The 24,064-nt window shown below is 50.4% G+C and overlaps 2 long non-coding RNA genes across 2 annotated transcripts in view; one reads left to right on the forward strand and one right to left on the reverse strand.

Moving 5' to 3' along the window:
- LOC135579309 (uncharacterized) overlaps positions 1-3,649 on the reverse strand; it is a 51,587-nt gene extending 47,938 nt beyond the window's left edge. Inside the window, exon 1 of the long non-coding RNA XR_010472019.1 lies at positions 3,525-3,649. This is a non-coding gene — a long non-coding RNA (uncharacterized LOC135579309). The remainder of the gene's footprint in view (positions 1-3,524) is intronic.
- A 4-nt stretch (positions 3,650-3,653) lies between these two features.
- On the forward strand, positions 3,654-5,207 carry LOC135579310 (uncharacterized). The gene is made up of 2 exons (XR_010472020.1): positions 3,654-4,906; positions 4,946-5,207. It is a non-coding gene; the product is annotated as an uncharacterized LOC135579310 (long non-coding RNA).
- Positions 5,208-24,064: the final 18,857 nt, after the last annotated feature.

A 24,064-nucleotide genomic window follows, 5' to 3' on the forward strand; every position in this document is an offset into this window, starting at 1 on the left:
ACCAGGGTCACAAGGGACATTCCACGCAATCTGCAAGAAAACACCTATGAAGCTCCTGTAAAGCCTCCCTGGTGCGGGCCAGCTGTGGAGGGGAATGGATATTTTGGGGGAGATGGCATCACAGTCACAAAGGGAAATTTTTGGGACTGAGCACAGCATTTTTGGCCCAGATGACCAAAAAACCCATCAGAACCTTGGCTGGTACCAGCACTGGTGTGGCCAGCAGGCCCAGGGCAGTGACCGTCCCTGTGCTGGGACCTGGGGAGGCCAAACCGCCAATCCTGGGGACAGTTTTGGGCCCCTCATGCCAAGAAAGGCCTTGAGGTGCTGGAGCGAGTTGAGAGAAGGGAACGGAGCTGGTGAGGGGCTGGAGCACAAGTGTGATGGGAGCGGCTGAGGGACCTGGGGGTTCAGCTGGAGAACAGGAGCTGAGGGGAGACCTTCTGATCTCTGAACTGCCTGAAAGGAGCTTGGAGCCAGGGGGGTCGGGCTCTGCTCCCCAGGAACAAGCGCCAGGAGCAGAGGAAACTGCCTCAAGTTGCGCCAGGGGAGGTTGAGGTTGGATGTGGGAACAATTTCTTCCCCAAAGGGCTGTGGGGCATTGGAACAGGCTGCCCAGGGCAGTGCTGGAGTCACCATCCCTGGAGGGTTGGACAGACGGAGTTGAGGTTCGCAGGACATGGGGCAGTGCCAGGGGTGGGTTAATGGTTGGATACAATGATCTTGAGGGTCTTTTCCAACCAAAATGATTCTATGATTCTATGCCAGTGGGAAGTGGCAGAGCTGGGTTTGCAACACAAACCCAGGGAGAGAAACTCAGACGTCTCGTTACCCTATTCCCCTGTAGGAAACGATCCCAGAACATCTGCCCTGAGTCATCCCAGCCCTGTAACAAGAGAAGGTTAGCTTAGATTAAGGCTCCTGGCACGGTGGTAAATCAGTGTGTGATGACCTGGGGTGAGGAAGGAGAGGGGAGATCCTCCGCTGAAGCCGTCATTAAGGCGGTTGCACGATGAGTAGATGGGGAGGTCGGCATCTCTTGCTCTGCACCAGCTGGGCCAAGAAAATGAGGGAAGGTGCACCATGAAATCACCCAACGCTTGCAGAGAAATGCCAGCTGAGAGCTCTCTGGCCAAGCTGCATACCCGTGCCTCAGTTTCCCCAGGTGTAAAATGTGAGTGAAAGCCCTTGAGGTAGGTTTCCTTGCTCTTGGGTGGCCTTGGGGCTTCACAGGTAGAGTGATGGGGACAATGCTTCAGGTGTTTTTCTCCACTGTGCTATGAAATCCCCCTGCAAACACCTCTCCAGCAGAAATGCCAGCCCAGAAGCACCTTCTCAAAGTGGAAGTCATGCCAAGAAAGGGCTTCACATCTCCTCCCACCTTGACTTGCACGTGGCAGGTCTCATAGGGCAGGTGTGGCCCCAGGAAACTCCCCATCAACCCTCTGTATTTACCCTCCGGATAAATGGGCAGACTGGAAGAACTGGGGCTCCGCAATTGAAGTAATTTCTGGGTGGAGGGAAACCCAGCGTGCCACACATCCACCCCCATGATGTCCCTGCCCGTCACTGGCTAATTGGGGAGGCAAAGATTCACCTGATCTTCTCTTCCTGGGTGGCACTGGGAGCAGCCCAGATAAACTGTCACCTGCGTGATGCTCAGTCCTGCCCCGGTGGTGTTTATTTTTGAGCCTCATGACATCCTGGAAATGAACTAATCCCCTTTTGATAACTGGGGAAACTGAGGCACGGCCCACTGGGCTGACGTGTTCTCCCCAGAGACACGCAACTTTGTGACGTTGTCCTTCTCAGGGCACTGAGTGATGGTCTTTCATGTTGTCCTTGTGAACAGAGGGGGAAGAGATCATCATCTCTCATGGGAAATGTGGAACACGATCACATGGAGAGGAGAGAGTAGGATATCCCAGAAAACATAGTGCAGCTCCCCCAGAATTGGAGAACTGAAAGTCAGAGGGTTGTCTTGAAGAATATTACCTCTGCAAAGCAGGACTGGGAGACCTGCAGCTCAACTCAAAGTTGTCCTGAGTCCTTGGGAGAGGCCGGTTTTGCTGGGTTGACCCTGAAAATTTGGGATGTGTCCTCAGACTTTTGAGGCTGGTGTTGGGCAGTCACATTGAGTAACAGCATTTGGCCAAAGTCCATCCTGGGTGCTGCAGCAGAGCCACCTTGGGGGGGCCACAGAAATGCCCTTCACCAACTGTCCCACCAACCCCAGGGAGAGCCAGGAGAGATCATAGTCCTCTTCCAGCCAAGGGCTTTCACATGAGGTAGCCATAGTTTTTAAGATGAGCATCTTTGGGATTCTTTACGGTCGATGGAGAAGGCTGGTCCCATGGAGGAGGCACCTGCCTCCATTCACGTAGTCAGTGCCCTGTTTTTATGCACGGGTGAGAAGCACTTGACCTGGGCAATGCTTCATACGCCTCTTGGCTGGACGCCTTACCCGTAAAACTGGGGTGCATCACGTCCAGCTGGCAAACCAGTTGGGAGCTTTGAGTCAGCTGGACTTGGCCCCAGCTCTGAAACTTCAGCCTGGTCCCTTTTGAAAACCTACTCTTCTTGCTGGAAGGAATTTGCTGGATGAAACTCAGGTCTTGCTGTATCTTTTTATAACTCTATCTGGGTGGAGAAAGCTGAGACAGGGCATGAAAATCCCCACTGGAGAGAAAAGGGTGCTTGGTTAGGTGGTCTGGATCAGGGTGGCAGGGGACAATGAACTGAGGTCCCCCTCTGAAGGCACCACCGGGTGGGAGATCAGCTGTGGTTTTGCTACCACCTACCCCTTTTTTGGAAGGAAACTACCTCTTCCCCAGGGCCAGCAGCTCCCTCTGTCCCTCCTGTGCCTGTGCCAGGCTGGAGGCCACTGGCGCAGCCACGAGAAAGGGGAGCGGGTAGCTGGAATTTGGGAGATCTATTACCATCTCTGCCCTTGATGCAGGATGGAGCCCTGGACACCCCCTGGTGTTATGCAACTGCTTGGCATGAAACCACTGACACCAGAGGTTTTAATTAGCAACGGCAAAGTCTTTTGGGGATGCTGTAGGTGGATCCTGTGCCGCCGGATCCTCATGAAGTTCAGAAAAGGCAAATGTCACATCGCAGGGCCAGGCTGGATGCCTGCAGAGCACAACCTGGGACTACCACAAGACCGTATTTGGAGACCAAGTCCCATTTTGGGCTCCCTGGCCCAAGAGGGACTTGATGTACTGGGGCCAGCACAGCAGATCCACCGTGCTGAGATGTGCTCAGCATAGAATCACAGTGTGGGTTCAAAGTGTCCTTCAAAGTGCATCCAGTCCAACCTCCTGCATAGCTGGGTCTTTCTTCTCAGTGGGAGGGATCTTTCTTCTCAGCTGGGAGAAGAAGTCGTCATCACTGCTAGTATTCATTCTAAGGTAGACCTGAGCAAATTCTATCCATCTGCATACTGAAATCTATTTGCATATTGAGATAATTAATTCTTCCCAGTCATAGAGCTGTAGAACAGTTTGGGTTGAAGGGACCTTCCCAGCTCCCCCAGTGCCCCCCCTGCCATGAGCAGGGACATCTTCACCAGCTCAGGTTGCTCAGAGCCCCGTCCAGCCTGGCCTGGGATGTCTCCAGGGATGGTTCATCCACCACCTCTCTGGCCAACCTATTTCAGTATTTTACCACTCTCAGAGCTTGGATCATTCCTGTGGCTCCTCTGGCCCCTCTCCAGCAGGTCCATGTGTGTCCTGTGCTGAGGACCCAGAGCTGGACCAGCACTGCAGGGGGGTCCCACCAGGGCATTGTAGGGGGGCAGAATGTCTTAGGAGGGTTATCCTGGTTGCTTTGCTCAAACACACCAGGAGCAGAGCATTTTCTTCTCTGATTGAAGCAAAACACTTGCAGTGTTGGGCAGAATTCACCCCCAGGAGAGAGTGAAGGTCGGTCACAGTCAATCATTCAAGACCACCCGCTCCATGGCCACAGAGGGGCCATGCACACCCATGAATGAGGCACACGTAGCCTCAAGATTGATCGCACTCATAACCGTGGTCTTATTTTGAAATAACTGATTATGTTTTACTCCCCAGCAAGTCCTTGTTCAAAGGTGCTACAGCTCATCTCATTCTATAGCTCGGCTCTTACACTTCCTCATGAGGAGGAATATTTCTTAGAGCTGTGGCTCAGAAAGGACATTTTTGGCATAACCAGGCTTTTACTTTGGTATTTATTGTTTCTAGATATTTGTCATTAAAGTCTCCTGCAAAGTGTGTCGGGGGGGTGCTTGGGTCGAGGTGCTGTGCTGTCTCCATCTCCTCAGCTCAACAGGCTCCCTACTTTCTGCTGGAGATCACGTCCCCACAGAGAGCCCAGGGGGATGTTGCTCTGGTCCAAACATGTGATGGTGGATGCGAGAAGACCTGTGTGTTGGGTTTGCGTGGCAAGGTTTTGGTAGCTGGTGGCTACGGGAGTGGCTTCTGTGAGAAGCTGCTAGAAGCTTCCCCCATGTCTGATAGAGCCAACGCCAGCCAGCTCCAGGATGGACCCACCACTGGCCAAGGCTGAGACATCAGTGATGGTGGCAGCACCTCTGTGGCAACATATTTAAGAAGGGGAAAAAAAACAACCGACTGTGTAACAGCAGCCAGAGAGAGGACTGAGAAAATGTGAGAAGAACAACTCTGCAGACACCAAAGTCGGTGAAGGAGGAGGAGGTTCTCCAGGTGTTGGAGCAGAAATTCTCCTGCAGACTGTGGTGAAGACCATGGTGAGGCCAACTGTGCTCTTGCAGTCCTTGGAGGTCCACAGTGGAGCAGATCTCCGCCCGCAGCCCGTGGAAGTTCATGGTGGAGCAGATCTCCACCTGCAGCCCATGGAGGTTCACGGTGGAGCAGATCTCCACCTGCAGCCCATGGAGGTTCATGGTGGAGCACATCTCCACCTGCAGCCCGTGGAGAACCCTACGCTGGAGCAGGGGAGGAATGTGATGAGTTCTGTCCCTGAGGAGAATGGAGCACTAGAGGCAAGGTCTGATGAACTGATCACAACCCCCGTTCCCCATCTCTCTGTGCTGCTTGCGGGGAGGAGGTGGAGAAATTTGGAGTGAAGTTGAGCCCAGGAAGAAGGGACGGGTTGGAGAAAGGTATTTTAAGGTTTGGTTTTGTTTCTCCTTACTCTACTCTGATTTGATTGCCAATAAATGAAACTAATATCCGCAAGTCAAGTCTGTTTTGCCCATGATGGTAACTGCTGAGTGATCCCCCTGTCCTAATCCCAACCCCTGAGGCTTTTGTTATATTTTTTGCCCCCTGTCCAGCTGAGGAGGGGAGCGATCGGGTGGCTTTGGTGGGTACCTGGTGTCCAGTCAGGGTCGTAACCCACCTGATGATGGGGCTTTGACCATCTCTGTGGTCACAGACAGTAGAGGTGGGGATGGTAACACCTGGAAATGCACCACGTACCTCAGCTAAACACCCCCTTACCCATGTCCTGAGGGGACCAGGGAGCCCACCCGTCTCCAAAGGGGCTGCCCTTGCTTGGGATGTGGAGGTGAGGGCTTGGGATCTTCAGGTGGTGATTTGGACTTGAGTGACACAGAATGGATGTTTCTGGTGGCCTGGAAGCTGATGGGATCCCCTGTGCAGCCAGTTTCGAGACCGATGTCGGTGAGTCCCGGCGTGTGGCGGTGGCCTAGGACATTGCCATCCTCTAGTGGCTGTATCCAGAAGCACAGCGCTGGGACGAAGATATCTCTGGAGCTTCAAGTGCCTTGCAATGCGTGTGGCTCTTCTCTGGGAAGGTGGGTATGTGGGGTTGGGAGGACCACCATGGATGCTCCCTTTTCCTCTTCCTCCATTGTCAGTGAAGGTCGAGGGCAGCTTTTCTTGTCCACTACAAGTAGGCTTTGGAAACCTGTATTTAAATCTCTGCTTTTATGGTGATGCTTCACTCAGAGACTGATGCTTTGCCCTGGTCCTTGTCAACAGGACAAATGGGGTTGTCACATTACCTGATAAGTGTGGAGGCAACAGCACTGCCTGGCTGAGTTTTGCAGTATATTTACCCCATCATCACCTGCACAGACTCTAGAGAGAGAGACCCAAACCCAGGCTTTGCTACGGGCTGGTCCATGTATGAGTCCTCATGTCCAGACTGATGCCTGCAGCCGACACCAAGCTCCTCCATGGGCTCCATGTCCTGGATCTGGTTCTTCAAGGAGTTGTGGATTTGGGGGTCAGCTACTCACTCAATTAATCCAGATAAATTCGAGGCCTATCTGGAATGAGAAGCCCTGTTAGATATGAATGTGAGATCCCTGTCTTCAGGAAATATTTGCCATTTGTAGGCTGTGATCATGGCATCTCCTCCCGTTACTTCAGACCCATCTTCAAAGTGTTGTTGACTTGAACCTACTACTTGGACCTACAACTGTGGGGAGGTTGTGTAGTGTTGGGGAGGGCAGAAAAGACTCTTTGTTCCTCTTTTCCAGCAGGAGAAAGTGTGTTGGGAGCTGCTCCAGGGACAAGGAGTTGCTTAGTGAGGCAGATACAGATGATATTGGCTGCTGACTGGTATTTCTGGTGCTTTTTCTTAGGGCCCTGACTTGTGTGAGTGTTCACAGGAACACTGCGTGAGGAGATATTCATGCAAGAAAAATGTCTGGTCCATTCAGCTGCACGGAGGAGGCTGAAAAGATAGAACCTAATTGTTCTAAATCAAGAAGACAGACCAAAAAAAGCCCAAATGAGATACTTTAATGATCCAAGAATTCCTGAGTCAGTATTCCTGAGGTCTGAATGTGCTGGTCTGTCCGTCCTGCTGATCCCAAATGAGATGTTCTTGGCCAAGGCAGATTATCATATTGTTCACAGCTTTTGCTGTATCTGCAATTCTGACATTTTGTGGTTATGATGGAAATCTGCTACCCTCCAGCTGTCTGTTGCTGGATTACAGTCTCCGGCTGCATTTAGCCTGCAGGTTGTCCTTCCCTTCTGCTCTGCCCTGGTGAGGCTGCATCTGGAGTTCTGGGTCCAGTTCTGGGCTCCCCAGTTTAACAGGGACAAGGAATTACTGAAGAGAGTCCAGCAGAGGCTGTGAGGATGATGAGGGATCTGGAACATCTTATGAGGAGAGACTGAGAGAGCTGGGGCTGTTCAGCCTGGAGAAGAGAAGCTGAGAGGGGATCTTATTTATACTGATAAATATCTCCAGGGTGGGTGTCAAGAGGAAGGACCAGACTCTGTTCAGTGGTGCCCAATGACAGGGTGAGGGGCAACGGGCACAGACTGAAACACAGGAGGTTCCATCTGAACATGAGGAGAAACTTCTTCCCTGTGAGGTGCCAGAGCCTGGCCCAGGCTGCCCAGAGAGGTCGTGGAGTCTCCTTCTCTGAGACATTCAAACCCACCTGGACACGACCCTGTGTGATCTGCTCTGGTGACCCTGCGTGAGCAGGTGGGTTGGACTGGATGATCTCCAGAGGTCACTTCCAACCCAACCATTCTGTGATTCTCTGATTCTGAGCTGGCTGGAACCCCCAGGTCAGTCTGTGCCATTTGGGACTGCATCTTGGTGAAGGCTTTTGGTTGTCTAAACAAATGTTGGATGCTTGTGGGTCATGAGCCTGCTTTACCCAAGGGCAAAGAGGACTACTTTGTGCTTTTATAGCAACTACCCAGGCAGAGCTTTGCTTGTGCACATTGAATTAATTTAGTAGTACTATCACCTTGCTAGATCCCAAAGCATCACTCTTACTTCACAAAGAGACTTGTCTTCTGCTGAAGATGCCAACTTCCATGCTCCAAGCATTTGCCATGCATGATTTCCCTGGGATTCCAGGTGCAGCTCAGAGAAAGCATCACCACTGAGCAGCCTGTTGCTCCAGGAGCTGCTCATGGTCTGGAGAAGACCAAGGATCCCTGCAGATGTCGGTGGAAAACTCTGAAATGTTTGCATCCTCAGGCCTTCTCCCAGTGAGATGACAACCAATGGCACCATGGGCCACGGGGCAGCTGTGAAGGACAGCCTGAAGGGTTTCTGATGCCCATGGAGAAGGAGCTGAGAGGATCTCCTCTGACTGTGCTTCTGCTTGTAGGGCTTTATCTGGAGGGTGTGAAGAGCACCCTGCCCTTTGTCCTCAGCAGGGAATGGGCTTCTCTGGTTTTCTGTCACTTTTCTCCATCCATCCATTGTTGCGGTTGAGACGGACAAACGACATAGACCAAGTTCTTCCAGGATGAAAGTAGTAGGTGCCATTTATTGCCACAAATGCATTTTTTACAGTTTTACCAATTCATGTGTCTCTTCACTATTGGTTACAAGTTATATCAGTAACATCTCATTGGCTATTTTTGCTATCATCAATCTTACTCTTTTACTCCCTTCTCTCTCACAGGTACATCCTTAACATCTCCGGATACTCCTTTACTCTTTATCATGGGTAGGTCTTATTATCTTCAAGGCTCATTTCTGTTGACATGCCCTCCGTCATGGAATCCAAGGACCCACCATAGTCCCCCACAATCCATCCATCCATCCATCCATCCATCCATCCATCCATCCATCCATCCATCCATCATTCACTCCCTTCTGGTGCCCCAGGGCAGCTCGATTCCTGTGCCTGACGGGGTGCTGCCCGTCTAAAGGGAGACATGGGATCTGTCATTAGCTCCTTGTTTCCTGTTATTCTAAAACTTTGCCTTTAACTAGTGATAACTCACCAGACTTTTCCTCCAGGCTGGCTGGCTGCCTCCAGGCTGGAATGTTTTTGGAAAGTTCCAGCTAAAATAATTCAGCATTTTACAAAACCGAGATTAGGAGGAAAAAAAAAAACAAATAAAAAAGAAAACAAATGTTTTGACTCTGTTGGGTGGGGAGGGAAGCTCCCAGCTGATTTCTGCAGCTGTTTAGTTCCTTGTGCATCAGAGGGGGCCTTGGAAGACAGAGGAGGGGAAGGTCCCTGTGTTCACTGTACCAGCAGTACTTACCAAGGATGAGGTTGTGTCCTTGAGCAGATCTCGTCCTTGCCTGGCATCAAACTCGCCTCCGTTGGCCACATGCCCGTTGCAACCTCCTCCTGGCGTGCAAAGCTGCTCCTTCCTGCAATGCCCCGTCAGGGAAAAGGGAGAAAGGGCCGTATGCATCTGTCCTGGAGCTCTTTACATCTTCCTGAAATTCCTCTTCAGTCCCAGAGAAGTTTGTAATATCTGCATTCTATGGACACAGTGCTGCCTCCCTCTCTAAGGGTCAATCCAAATTGCTCCTTGGGGCAATGCCGTGGGGCACCTGGGACATCCCTGTGGGGCTGGTAGGTTTAGCAGAGGACCTCTAAGAGACTGGGGCTCTTCTGGAACAGCATCTGGAAGCAGGTGGGGGATATTCAAGTCCCAATCCTACTCAACTGGACTCCTACCCAATTCAACTAAGCCCTGGTGTCCTAATCCATCTCTGTAGGGGTAGGATTTGGGCTGGCATGCTGTGCCAGGTTGAGCAAAGAGCCTGTAACCCCCACTAGAGCATCTGGGTCTTCATTTTATCTCCTCTTTTACTCCATAAAAACATTTTGCTTCTCATGCTGGGACTACTCAGCCATGTGGTTGCACCTCTGGTACATACGGATAGTCTCCATGTGATTGCCCAGCCTGCTCCTCCCAAGAGATGGCATCAACTCAGCCAGCACATTTTAAAAGATTAATGAGGCGTGATCTTCCTTTGCTGGAACTGGCCCCCAAAACATAAACCCTTAAAATCCCCCACCACTATTTTTGTGGAGATAGGGCAGAAACTGCAAACCAGAGGTGTCACCAATAAACCCTCCATCCCCTTCTCTTCCTTCACCCTGAGCTGAGAGGCAGATGGGACTCCTAAAGAGATGTCTGTGTTAATCTTGACTTTAATATTGCTCCACCATAGGATGATGGCTCTTCCTTACCGTGTTCTCTCCTGCAGGATGGGGCCACATTTGTATGGAGAGCTGGAAGAGGAAAAGCTGGACTTGTTCCAGTCTCTTCATGCTCAGATGTGAGGTTTGGGGCTGTCCATGCTCATTCTCTACCAATATGCTTAGATGGGGCTTTTGCTTTCCCAGGCCTTAGCCAGAGGGAACCAGGATCCTGCTGCTACATAGCTCACAAAACTCTTAATTAAGTTAGTTTCATTTCTTATTTCTTCAGATGTGAACCTTGCCTTTTCTTTTAGCTGAAGAGCTGTTCCTGGTGGCTTTTGTGGAATGTAGGAGAAGGTGCAGAGAACATTGGCCCAGGCTGGCCAGAGAGGTGGTGGATGAACCATCCCTGGAGACATCCCAGGCCAGGCTGGACGGGGCTCTGAGCAACCTGAGCTGGTGAAGATGTCCCTGCTCATGGCAGGGGGGGCACTGGGGGAGATGGGAAGGTCCCTTCCCGCCCAAACCATGCCATGGTTCTATGAATTCACCATGTTCCTGTCTTTGCATGGTACTGTGTGTTGCACAGGGATGCTGGAGGACAAGGGAAAGGCTCAGACATGCTGTGGCCATCCCTCCTGCTCCTCTGTCACAGGACATCTCGTGTGGCACTTCTGATCCTAAGTGGCTGTCCCCATGTCCTCCATCCCGAGGGGCTCATGCTCTGTGGCGGGGTGTGCAGGCAGCTGTGCAAATAATGGAGCTTTGCCTTCAGCTTGCACTGAAATATCAAAGGGAATTTTGGGGCTGAGTCAAACAAAGTAAATAAACAGAAGAACCCCCTCTACTGAAAACAGATTGGGGGAAAAAAAATGGAAATCTGACCCAAACAAAAAGAGTTGTTTTGCTTTTGTTTCCAGCTTGAGCTCTGGTTTGTTTTAGTGATTTAGTGCTGCTGGTGTGAATAAGCTGTGGCAGATGTTGACTTTTCTGAACAACCCTTCAACTTCGGTTTATTTTTTCTTCTTGCTTTATTTTTTTTCCACGTGGCCAGAGCAATTTGCCAAATTCATGAATTCTTCTGGCCACCTAAATCCACATATTTCAGTGGAAAAGGCACTCTGAGCCAAGCCCTGACACATTAGGGTACAGTAGCTCATGCAGGACACTCGTGCAGGCACAGACTTGTGGCACTGTCTTATCTCTTGGTCTTCAGATGATGCTCTGGAAGGGTGTACATGTCCCTTTGGTCCTCTGTCATATCAGCCATCCCCTTGTAGACGGTGACCTGAGCTTCTCCATGGCCCAGGTGTCCCTGGTGGGCAGCTGTATCCCACCCCAGCACCTGCTGGGACTGACAGGCTTTGCAATTCAGGTTCTTGATTCAACCTATTTTGGTACCCCCTGAGGTGACACATGTCACAGGGCCTGAGGAGCAACCTCCCCCTTGATGAAAGAGGAGTTGGGAGAAGGTTGAAATGGTGGGCCATGGTGTTTTACAAGGCTATCTCTGTGTTGGAGGATAATAAACACACTTGAGTAGCCTTGCTAATTTATAACAAGGTCTGGAACAAAACATGGTTATTTCAGTTTTCTGCAGTTGATATTAAGGAAGGAAGAGGATTTGGCAACAAGAGTGGTCTCCTGAAGTCTTGGCCATGGCCTAACATTAATTAGGAATGGGTCTTCCCTTGACAAGAGGAACAAAGCCCTTAGAACATACTTGACCTGACTCTAACTTGGCTGAGAGGAGGATCTTGGGTATTGCCTTTTATTTTTTGAAAATAATGATTGTGATGGTCATAGAAGGCATTAAAGGGTAGCTGCAAAGACCGTGGCCCATCCTATGGGGTCTCAGTAGGGTGGCCCAACCTCTGCTGAGCCTCCTGGAGCTTTGAGTAAAGTCAGACTCAGATGTGGATCTCCGCCTCTTTTTCTCTTGGCTTCAGTACTATATGGCAGTTGGACCAGATGCTCATTGTAGGTCCCTTCCAAATGAAATATTCTATTCTATTCTATTCTATTCTATTCTATTCTATTCTATTCTATTCTATTCTGTTCTGTTCTGTTCTGTTCTGTTCTGTTCTGTTCTGTTCTGTTCTGTTCTGTTCCATCTATTTCTGATACTCAGGTAGGAATGTGCTGGCAGCTTCTGACATCTGGAGGCAGGTCTGAGCACTTTGCCAAATCCCCTGCCCACTGGCAGCTCTAGTGCCACCACAGGAATTTGTGTCTTTCAGCTCTTTCTCTATACCACGTCACACCACCAGCTTGGTTGGCTGGGAGATGGTAGGAGAAGACACTTTCTCTGGCTGTTTTCCGAACCAGCAGCTGGGACAGAATAAATGAACACTTTCTGGTCCTGGATGGCCTCTCCAGGCCTGTACAAATTGTTTGGGTTCTCTGGGTTTGCATTAAACAGGTGCTCTGAAGGCGAAAACCCAACAGAACGGCACTGGCTCTGCTGCCAGTGGGTGGCCACCATAAACCATAATAAGCTCAAGGTCTTTAGGTGGAGGATGTGTTGGCAAAATGCCATGGAGTGGAGGGAGATGGGGAAGGCTCATTGCTGGTGGCCTCCTCATCCCTGGGGACATCCCAGGCCAGGCTGGACGGGGCTCTGAGCAACCTGAGCTGGTGAAGATGTCCCTGCTCATGGCAGGGGGGGCACTGGAGAAGCTGAGAAGGTCCCTTCAACCCAAACCATTCTGTGATTCCTCCAGTCCTGCTGTCCCTGGGCTGTCCCATGATTTTTCAGGCTTAGCAGGAGAAATAAAATGATGAGAAATGTGGAAAAAGAGGACAGCAACAGATGAGCAGAGGAGCCATGTTTGATGTGAAGCAACCTCGTGGAAAGGCAGAAAAGCCAAAACCACATCTGGAGAGGACCCTGCCAGCACACCCAGCTGCCTGCTGGCCAGAGATATAAGGTGTGGGACAAGGAGGGGATGGGGAGAAGGCACCAGTCTGTTGGATATAGCCCTGACAGAGAGGGAAACTGAGGCAGGGTGTCCTGACTTGCTGGGTGGTTTTTAGTGGGTGTTTTGCTTCTTCTGCAAAATATCCCTCCGTCAGGGTGTTCCCAGGGAAAATCCTCCCTAGCTTTGGGCTGGCACTTGCTGCAGGGTTGGTAGGAACCAACAGGGATTTAAATAAACCACATGTACTCCAGCAAGAGCAGCGTAAGCGGTTTCCCAGCTCTGCGAGGGAACTGCACAAGGTAGAGGTTCCATGAGCTGCTTTCCAGGATGTCCTTGGGCAAACCAACATGGGTTTGGGGCAGTGGGAGGTGGTAGAACTTCACTTGCAGAAGAAAATGACCCAGACGCATGGCTGGGATTTTTTTCTTTCATGCAACCAGATCAGAGTATTACTCTCACATCCCAAAATACATCTGGGCTCTTGTTCCACGCTGCCGGGTAAGCAGGATGTTGATATAATTAGCTTTCCTGTCATCAACCCTACAGTAGCTGTAGAGTGGAAAAAACCCTCTTGGCAGCATCAAGCGCTTTCATTCTGGAAAGATCCAGTGTCTGATTTCAGCCCCTTCATTCTTTCTCCTTCTAAGCTGCAGGTGGGAGGTCCCAGAGGTCTTGGGCTTCACTTCTTTAACACTTTGCCTTCCTCTCCATCTCTATTTGAAGCCATGAGGTGGAGGAAAAGACACTTGGAGCTTAAAAAAAATGGCTCGGAACATGATTTTTGAGAGGGTCCACTCTCTATGGAGAGCACCTCTGGCATGTGATGAGCTGCCTCCAGCCTCTGCTGTTGCTGGAGAGAAGGTGGATGATTGTGGGACAGAGGAGGAGACCTGGCCACCCATTGCCAAGGATTTATATGGGGATATGGAGGTGGTGGGAACAAGAGGTCCTGCAAATACCCCTGATCTGGGAAGGAAATGGTCTGCGTGTCCTAAAGGAAAGGTTAAGCTTTGAATCCTTCTCCCCGAGAGCTAAAACGCCCCAAACTGTTGGTACGAAGACTACCGCAAATGCGACAAGAATCACTGAAATCTGAAATAAAACAGCAAAATCGAACCAAAATACATCCTCCCCCCTTCATGTTGCATTTTAGGAGGATGCAAAATGGGACATTTGCAGAACATCAAACCTTCCCCAAATCTCCTGAGCTGGGAAAGCCAATGCATCCCACTGAGATACATTCTGTTTGGTTTTGGTTTTTGTTTGGTAAGGAAGGCAGGTCTGTCCAAATCTTCCTGCTGGCTGAAGCCTGGAGGCAATGGGCAGAGCTCTGTGCTGGAAAGGGTTGCAGAGGCATGAGTACACACGCAGTTATGTCCTTGGCTTGTGGCTAGACTGGGGTGGGGAAGGGACACAACCAAGCGGGATGAAAGCTCCTGGGTGGCTTGAAAACTCCCTTTGGGTCAGGGAGAAGCGTCACAACCCTTGACTGGAGATTGAGTGGAGGCTGGTTGGTTTTAAGTCCTGGAGGGCTTTACTTGCACGGCGAGCATGGCATGGTGTGGAAAGGGGTGATGTGACCCTGAATCTTACCTGGACATGGAGTGAGATGGCTGGGACTTGGGTGGGCTCTGAGTTCCCTTAATTTCTGTACAGAGATTGATTTCAAAGGTTTTACTCAGACCTGCTCCTTACGTGACTTATCCTCGTGGGAGCATTGTGCTGTTATAAGCATGATGATGAGGATGAGAGAAAACGGCCTCAAGTTGCACCAGGGGAGGTTGAGGTTGGATCTGGGGAACAATTTCTTCCCAAAGGGCTGTGGGGCATTGGAACAGGCTGTCCAGGGCAGTGCTGGAATCACCATCCCTGGAAGGCTGAACAGATGGAGATGAGGTTCTTGGTGACATGGTTTAGTGGTGGACTCGCCAGTACTGGGTTAACAGTTGGACTTGATGATATTGAGGGTATTTTCCAACCAAAATGATTCTGTGATTCCATGTGTCTTGCCCGGGTAGGGATGTGCTGCACTAGTGTAGGCACATGTCATCCCGGGCAGTGACATCTTCACGAAGGGAACCATAACAGTAAATTGATGCACCTCTCAACCTGCCTGTGCTGGTAGTTAAGAGGGTCTTGCTCAAGCCCATGCTCTGGCATTTTCCCCTTTGCTGGTATGTAAATGTGCCATTGGGCCAAACTTTGGCCAAGCTCTGGGTCCTCCAGACCTTGGTATATTAATGGTCTCCAAGGTCTTGCTCATCCCAGCTGGAGGGCAGAGGTTGAAGCTGATGCAGCCCGTCCATAGGGGCTGTGCTGGCCTCGGTTCACCCACAGCACGGTGGAAATAGCGTGGGTTGTGCTTTTTGTCTGCAGGAGTCCATCTTGGGCTTGCTTTCGCCTTGCAGCTCCAGCAGAGCCTCGTCTGTGGCTCAACCCTGCCCCAAGTCCTGCCCTTTCTTGAAACACAAGGAGCCAGTTGACCTTGACAACTCAGTGCCCTCTCTCTTTATTTTGCTTGCAGAGACATCCCTCAGGGTTTTCCCAAGCCAGATTAAAGCCAGAACCCTGGTGGATTACAAAACAGAGCTGCAGTCACATCTTTTTCCAATGCTATTTTCCTACTCCCACCCCTACCAGCTCACCCAGCACAGACAGACCAGCTGGAGCCACTGACACTGAAAAAACACCCAGGACCCAGCAGCCACCCATTGGCTTCCAGCCAGCCAAGAAGCTTGAGCTGGGCTCAGAAGCTGAGGGAGAGAAGCTGCAGCCAAATTTTTGGAGGTTCAGACAGGATTGACCAGGAGGTATCTGAAGGAGGTTGTGCAAAGAGCTGTCAAAGCACTGCAGAGGGTGATGTGGCCACACGTAGCTGTTGGCAAACATGATCTTCCCACTCCTGCATTGCCAAGTAGAAGTTTGTGTCCCAGTAGGTCTTTTATCCCTCCTAGAGGCGAAAATCTCCTGGAGAAACACCAGCAACAACCACGTCTTGAGCTTCCTCAGGTAAAATCTGGTGTCTCACCATCACCGATGTGTCCTTCTGAAAACATGAGAGGTGTTACTGCGTGTAGTCCACACTGGGTAGTTATGTCTGGCACGAGTTGACATTGCAGAGTCTCCAGCCTTGGGGACCTTCAAAAGTCATATGGACAAAGTCCTGGGCAAACAGCTCTGGGTGGCCCTGATGGAGCAGAGAGGATGGACCAGATGATGTCCAGAGGTCCCTTCCAACCTCAGCCGCTCTGAGATTCTGTGATCCTGCACAGGCTTCACTAGTTTGGGGGAGCAGGAGGCAGTCCCCAGGAGAAGGTCTGCAGATCGTCAGGGAAAAAGAGGAGGATCCTAGGGCGGATGGTTTCTCCCTACCTTTTGGGTATTGCTGATGTCTGGCTGGGACAAAGCAGAGATTTGGGTTTCTAGAGGGTGATGGACAGCCACATTTGTCCCAAACCCACACCACCAATAAAGTCTTTCAAGTAGGAACCCTGCAGGTCTTCCTGCCCCCTATTCTTCAGCAGGTTCCAGCCTGATCGGCAGAGCCAAGGGTAACCCCAACTGCTGGGGTCCTAGGTGCTGGTGTTTCTGTTTGTTTCGGCTGCTGGCAGATGCTCCACAACCCTCAATGAGCTAGCTTCACCCAGGGCTTGTAACGGCAGGCAGGGGATCTGAAGGGAGAGGGATTCCCCATCCTGATCACTGTTAGATGCAGCCGTGGGGAAGGGGAGGGTTCGTTTGTGTCTCTGCCAGTCAGACGGGTGCAGTCTGCAGGGTGGTGGGAGATGCCTACAGGCTGGCTCAGATGGGGTGTTTATGTCCATGAGGGGTTTGGCACCAGTCCCATCCTTTGCATGTGCTGGCAGACAACACCTGGAGTACCATCTCCTCCACCAACATCTCCAAAAGGAATCTGGTTCCTCCTTCCCTCTGTATCCCATCAATTGTCTGTGGAAACGAGAGGCACTGTGTGCTCCAGTAGGCTTCAGGCCAGGTCTGCACATCTGGGAATGACTCCATGTGGGTCTGCAAGAGTGAGGAGTAAAGTGTTGCTCCACAGAAGGGAGTAGCCTGCTGCTGGTGTCATGCTGGTTCTTTATTATCTCATCTTATCAATGAAGAGCAAGGGAGGGTGGCAGATATCAGCCTAGAATCATAGAATCAAAGAATAGGTTGGGTTGAAGGGACCTTCCCAGCTCCTCCAGTGCCCCCCCTGCCATGAGCAGGGACATCTTCACCAGCTCAGGTTGCTCAGAGCCCCGTCCAGCCTGGCCTGGGATGTCTCCAGGGATGGTTCATCCACCACCTCTCTGCCCAACCTGGGCCAGGCTCTCACCACCCTCAGGGGAAACAGTTTCTTCCTGGCCAGAAGTGAACTGGTACCACAGGTCACATGCTGTTTTTTTCCTTGCAGAATCATTCACTGGGTTTCAAAGCCTCACAGGGTCCCTAAGATATTTGTTTGTCACCTTATGAGTCAAAAGAGGACTAATTTAGGTGATGGGGAGCTGGGGCTTGGTTCTGTCCCTTTCCAGTGTCCTTGGGGTGTGAAGTCACAACTTATCTTGATGCCATGAAGACTTCTGGGACAGCTCACACTGCCATGGCATTTGCTTTGTGAGCTTTTGCTTTCTGCTCACTGTAAGGTCTCCGTTGCTGTCTTGTATGGTCACAGTCTTCTGAAGGACTGACCAGCCCCTTAGCAGTAATGTCACAACCCATGAACCTTCCTGCAGACAGGGATGCATCATGTTGATGCTTGCATGGGAACCGACCTTTCCTAAAGCTCAATTTAGAATCAGTTTTTAGTGTAAATGCATAAAAAGAAGGCTGCCTTCCTTCCTTGGGTGGTACTATTTCCCCTTCAGCCACATGCCTTTATTTGCTCATGGCTATTAGTGTTCAGAAGAGATAATATTCCCAAAGCCACCAGCTGGCGTCAGAGCAGAATAGTTTCCCTGCTGGGCTGCAGTAAAAACAGGCACTTTTGAGCATAGAATGTCAGGATTTCTAAGCTCCTTAACTTCCAGTTGCATTACCCACTAGCTAGATGATTTCCACACTTCAAAGAGTGATGGAAAGATGACGCAGGCTTGTGGTCCGCAGACGTCTTCTGGACTAACAAGGCACCACTTGCTCCAGGGTCTCCAACACTTCACTAAGCAGACACTATGTGAGCCCTGGAGTTGGAAGGTGGGGGATGTTGAAGCAAACCACTGCTGAAATAAGTGAGATAGACAGCAGAAATGAAGGGTGGTGTTTAAAATATGGGAAAACAAGATATCTGAGCATTTCTGAGGTGAAGTGCAGCTACATGAATAGTTGTAATTCCCCAGGAATGAGGTTCCGTTCAGCTGTCCACACACAGATGTCTTGTGCCATCAGAGACATTCTTGGTATCAGGGCTCTGAGGGCACTAATCAGCCTTAATGGCCATGATCAGCCTCACCTGTGGTCTCCACCCCACCCATGGGCCTTGGAGCTCTATTTAAGCTCAACCTGGGGCCATTTAGTCTTTCTGTTGAGGTGTCTTAGAAGATTAGTGGTTTCTAGCTTCCCCATTAGCTTCTTGTTAGCTGTGCTGGGACTTGGTTTTCATGTATCTTGAATGCACATGTGCGAACTCGGACTGAAGCGTAAGAGTCTACAGCATCTGGTGAGTGGTCTGGAGCACAAGTGTGATGGGAGCGGCTGAGGGACCTGGGGGGTTCAGCAGGAGAACAGGAGCTGAGGGGAGACCTTCTGATCTCTGAACTGTCTGAAAGGAGCTTGGAGCCAGGGGGGTCGGGCTCTGCTCCCCAGGAACAAGCACCAGGAGCAGAGGAAACGGCCTCAAGTTGCGCCAGGGGAGGTTGAGGTTGGATGTGGGAACAATTTCTTCCCCAAAGGGCTGTGGGGCATTGGAACAGGCTGCCCAGGGCAGTGCTGGAGTCACCATCCCTGGAGGGTTGGACAGGCAGAGGTGAGGTTCTCATGGGCATGGGGTATTGCTGAAGGTGGGTTAATGGTTGGATTTGATGATCTTGGGGGGCTTTTCCAACCAAAGTGGTTCTGTGATTCCATGATTACTGCCCTGAGGGTGGTGAGAGCCTGGCCCAGATTGCCCAGGGAGGTGGTGGATGCCCCATCCCTGGAGACATCCCAAGCCAAGCATAAGGGCTATGAGGTGCTGCAGCTGCCTCTGAGCCGCGTTGACAGCAGATGCTACTTGTGGAGACATCAAAATATTTAATCCTTTGTTGGAAATTATTATCCACAGCGTCATTGCAAAGGTGGAGATCAAAAGAGCACAATAGACATGTCAGAATAATAAGCGGAGCTGAAGAGTAGTTGCTAGTAGAGGATAATTATCAAACAAAGCATAGTCATCTTTTAATCTCTGGAAATGTGCTGTGATGTGAAAAGAAAGTCACCAGGTGGAAGTCAGGGGCCACTGTATTTCTCATGGTAGCTCTGCTGCCTCTGGCAGAGCCACGCTTATTCCCCTTGGGAGAGAAACTGTCTCTCTGCTCCCACAAAAAGCAGCGCTGGGGTTTGGAATGTCATGTACAAATCTTTTCTGCTGGGATTTTTATTTCAGGGCTCCTAAAAGACGGTAGAGTTTTTTTTTCTTTATTGATTGCCTTTGTCTGAACTTGTATTTCCTTGCCAGGCTGGAGGATTCTTCAAGGCTCTCCTTGCTGGCCGTGGCTTTTCTGGTGCTTGTTTCATCATGTCTCTGCTACACATGTGCCAGCTTAATCCCCGAATGATTTCCTCTGGATGAGGTGTGCTGGCAGCACTTGGACAAACACTTTGTATTGGGCATGAAGCAAGACTGTGCTGAACGGTACCTGCATGTGGGGCTTTAATTCCAGAACATCCTGGCTTGAGCAGACACTGTGAAAAATAGCTTTCTCAGGGATACAGACTTGGATTTAACTCCTGTCCTCTTCAACAGGGTCCTTGCTTGCACTGGAAGTGGGCTGGAAAGCCAGGGGATGCTACAACAGCATCTCTTGTATCTTTACCAAACTCCTTTTTTAGGTAAGTGGAGGCATTTGGTAGTTTTGAGTATTTCTCTGCTGGCAGTAGGATTTTTCTTAGTCATGATGGCGACAATCATGCAATAGTTCGGGTTGTAAAGGACCTTCAAAGCTCATCCAGTCCAACCTCCTGCCATGAGCAGGGGCATCTTAGAATCGTAGGATTATTTCAGTTAGATGAGACGGTCAGGTTCACAGAGTCCAACCATAACCTAACCTAACTCTAGCACTAAACCATGTTGTGAAGAACCTCGTCTAAATGCCTTTTAAACACCTGCAGGGATGGTGACGCCACCACTGCCCTGGGCAGCCTGTTCCAATGTCTGACAGCCCTTTCTATGAAGACTTTTTCTGAAAAATCACCAGCTCAGTTTGCTCAGAGCCCCATCCAGCCTGGCCTGGGATGTCTCCAGGTTTTAAACCACGATGGTTCATCCACCACCTCTCTGGCCAACCTGGGCCAGGCTCTCACCACCCTCAGGGACAACAATTTCTTCCTCATGTCCAGCCTCAATCTCCCTCCTTTAGTTTAAAACCATCACCCCTTGTCCTATCACAACAGGCCCTGCTGAAAAGTCTGTCCCCATCTTTCTCATTGGCCCCTTTTAAACCTGGAAAGGCCACACTGAGGTCTCCCCAGAGCTTCTGTTCTCCAGCTGAACACCCAACTCTCTCAGCCTGTCCTCCCAGCAGAGCTGTTCCAGCCTCGGGTCATTTCTGTGGCTCCTCTGGCCCCTCTCCAGCAGGTCCATGTGTGTCCTGTGCTGAGGACCCCTGAGCTGGACACAGTATAAAATAATTGCAAAGGCCACAGTAGATTTTGGTGTTGAGTGTAGGGTCTGGATCTGCCCCTTTGTGTCCCAAGTGAGGGATCTTGGGTAAAAAAGCTCAGCATGCTCTATCTGATTTTTGGTACTGAAAAGGTGGCCTAGGAATTCCTTGGAAAAACCTGACTCCAGTTATGGTCCTTGAGCTCTTGGAATCCTGATGCTGTGCCTTGTGTACATGGCTTGTAAACCATGGCCATTGCAATGTCCTAAAAGCTCTTATGTTGTGGCAAGGACAGAGCCCAGCATGCTGACCACACCATCCCTGGGGGGTCTCTTGTCTTCTGTGGTCATTCTCTGTCCCCTACTTTTTCTATTGAAATAATTCTTAACTGAATAATTCCTAGTTGAAGTTTTCAAAGGGATGTAGCCATTTTCTCTGTTACCCATGACACCATTGTAGTGTGGGGACTGAGATGGGTTGTTTGTGTAAGGTAGTGCACATAAATGAAAAATATCTTGTTGTATAAACAGCCCTTATCTGCCTTGACAGGTGTGTTTGGGATGGGAACTGCTCTTTGCAGAGGAAATGTGGATCATGCCATAATAAATTCTAAAGGGAGCAGAGACAGGAACGGTTCCTGCATGGAAGTATCTCCATCGATGGTTTGAGCCCTGGCATGATCTGTGTGTGGCATCTGAGATCTGTCCCATACTGGGGGTTCATTATCTACCCCCAGCAGTCTGCAAACTCCATGTTAAACATGGGGCACTTGTTTTCTCTACATGGGGAAGTCACCTGGATGTTATGGGAGATGTTCCTGCCCCTGGTGCAGGGGCTGTTTCTGGGGAGTGTTGATCTTGGATAAGCCATTATCCAGACAGTTTGGGTAAGCAGAAAACGTGGCTCACACCCAATGCAGTGCAAGATCCAAGCTGGAGCAGCAGATCAGGTGAAGAACCTGCTGGGTGTGACTGGAGAAGAGGCTTCTCCAAAAGCTGGCACCCAGGCTTACTTTGGCCTGAAAACAGGCACTTGGTGGCATTTGAGACTCCTCCGTTGCCTCTCATCAATGTCCAACATCAAGATGCATGTGTTGAGGTGTCACAATCTGGCAGCTGAATCCCACCTCTGACAAGGAGATTGCAGAAGCCAGAGGCTGAGGGGAGAGCAAGGGTCACCCAGCCCGTGTCAGGGCAGAGCAGCTGTGGGAAGGGAAGGGGGGTCCTGGAGACCTTATGGAAGCTCTGCCCTGAAACCACAAGATACTCAATACATGGTGAGCTGGAGAAATCTTACTCATGCTTAGAAATAACATAAAGGTGGTTGTTAAGAGGATGAACCACCTTTTTGGTGAGGAAAGACAGTGAGCTGGGTTTGTTCAGCCTGGAGAAGAGAAGCTGAGAGGGAATCTCATCAATGCTGATCAATATCTCAGGGTGGGTGTCAGAGGATGGACCAGACTCTGTTCAGTGGTGCCCAATGACAGGATGAGGGGCAATAGGCACAGACTGAAACACAGGAGGTTCCATCTGAATATGAGGAGAAACTTGTTTCCTGTGAGGTGCCAGAGCCTGGCCCAGGCTGCCCAGAGTGGTTGTGGAGTCTCCTTCTCTGAGACATTCAAACCCCCCTGGACACGACCTGGGTGATCTGCTCTGGTGACCCTGTGTGAGCAGGTGGGTTGGACTGGATGATCTCCAGAGGTCTCTTCCAACACCAACCAGTCTGTGAAATGCACAAGGGTCTTATTTTTGTCTAGGTTTGTGTGTGTGATGGATAAAGAATCAAGGGTCTTATTTCTGTGTAGATTTGTGTGTGTGCTGGATAAAGAATGATGATTTGCTTGGGTGAGCTGGTGGTTGTCCCAGGGCTTTGGGTAACTGAAGGAGAGGCCCACTGCATCTGGGGTGAGTCCTTCAGACCCTCGGTGGTTCAGATAATTTGGGACCAACATCAAGGAAGATGGCGAAGATGCACCATGGGGATGTAGTTAGATTAGCTGTTGGGGAAGGTGGTCTGGGGGAAAAGCATTCTTGGTAGAACTAAGAAATGCAGCAGGAAAGCGGAGGATTAGCGTGGTGGGAGCAAGGCTTGCACAGTGAGGAAGCAATGTTTGGAAATAGTGAGGAAAGCTGGGCAGGATTGAGATAAGATTTGTCAAAAAAACACCAGGAACTTGAGATGTGTAAACAGCTTTGAGGCTGGGGATTTTGTCCCTTCAGGGTTCTGTTTTTACCAGGTTTAGCTTTGATATTTAATCTTGCATTTTTCTTTCAAACTTCTTGCCTGTGTTTGAGGTTAATTCCTACAAAACACCAGCCATCACCCCGAGCCATGTGCAAAGCGTGCTCAGACAGGTCCTGTCGGAAAGAGAGCTCAAGCACCTGGTCAGGAGCTTGGGTTTGGTGATGAGGTGGGATGCAGAGCTGGGTGGACAGGAAGTTCCTCACCTCGAGCTTTACCTGGTGACCAGGGAGAAGCTCTGACTCCAGCAGGTGATGTAGGGGCTGATGGGGCAGATCATAGAGTAGTTTGGGTTGAAGGGACATTTCAAGTTCACCCAGTGTCCCCCCTGCCATGAGCAGGGACATCTTCACCAGCTCAGGTTGCTCAGAGCCCCGTCCAGCCTGGCCTGGGATGTCTCCAGGGATGGTTCATCTACCACCTCTCTGGCCAACCTGTTTCAGTATTTTACCACCCTCAGATGCAGCCTTTGCTAACGGGATCCCCATGAGGAGGTCTGCTGCTGAATGTCTTATTGCAAAATCATAGCAATGAGAGCTCATCAGGAAAATGCAGCCTCTTGATTTGAAGGGAAGTGCCGCCTGAAGGATTTCCAAAACAAGCTCATCCTGCTTCTCTCTATTTCTTGGTGTAGAATCATGGAATGGTTTGGGTTGCAAGGGACCTTCGAAGGTCATTTGTTCTACTCCCTGTGCAATGAGCAGGGACACCCTCAACCAGATTAGATACCTGCTTGTACAAGTCAGAGTGGTGAGGATTTATGGCAGACATCCAAGATATGACCCAACCAAAGAGCCAGAGACCTACGTAATTACCTGGGTGCTTTTGGGGTGGATTACACCACCCTGACCCTGCTCTGGGAACACAGCACGTTGTGTGAGAACAAGCTCTGGGGCTCCTTGCAGCTGCCTGCTTGTGCACCTGGGTGCTTTCATCTCCCCTCTCTCCAGGGAGAGGGCTGCCAGGTGCTTTCCTGGGGAGCTGAGGCTTCGTTGATGCCTGTCCTGATGACGAGTCCTTTGGGATGGGTTCTTCAGCAGCTCTTCTCTTGTGCAGTTTGCCCTGTGCTGCTGGTAGCCACCTGACATAAGATAGTGAACAATTTCTGGACCCAGGTTGTAGGTCCCGTTCAAGGATGCTGAAGCCACCATATGCTCAGGAGGGTTCAAGAATTGGGTTAGAAATTAGCTTTGTGTTTTGTTTTTCTCGAATTAGAAAAGCTCTCCACAAAT

Source organism: Columba livia, chromosome 4 (assembly GCF_036013475.1).
Source record: "Columba livia isolate bColLiv1 breed racing homer chromosome 4, bColLiv1.pat.W.v2, whole genome shotgun sequence".
Lineage (NCBI taxonomy): Eukaryota > Metazoa > Chordata > Aves > Columbiformes > Columbidae > Columba > Columba livia.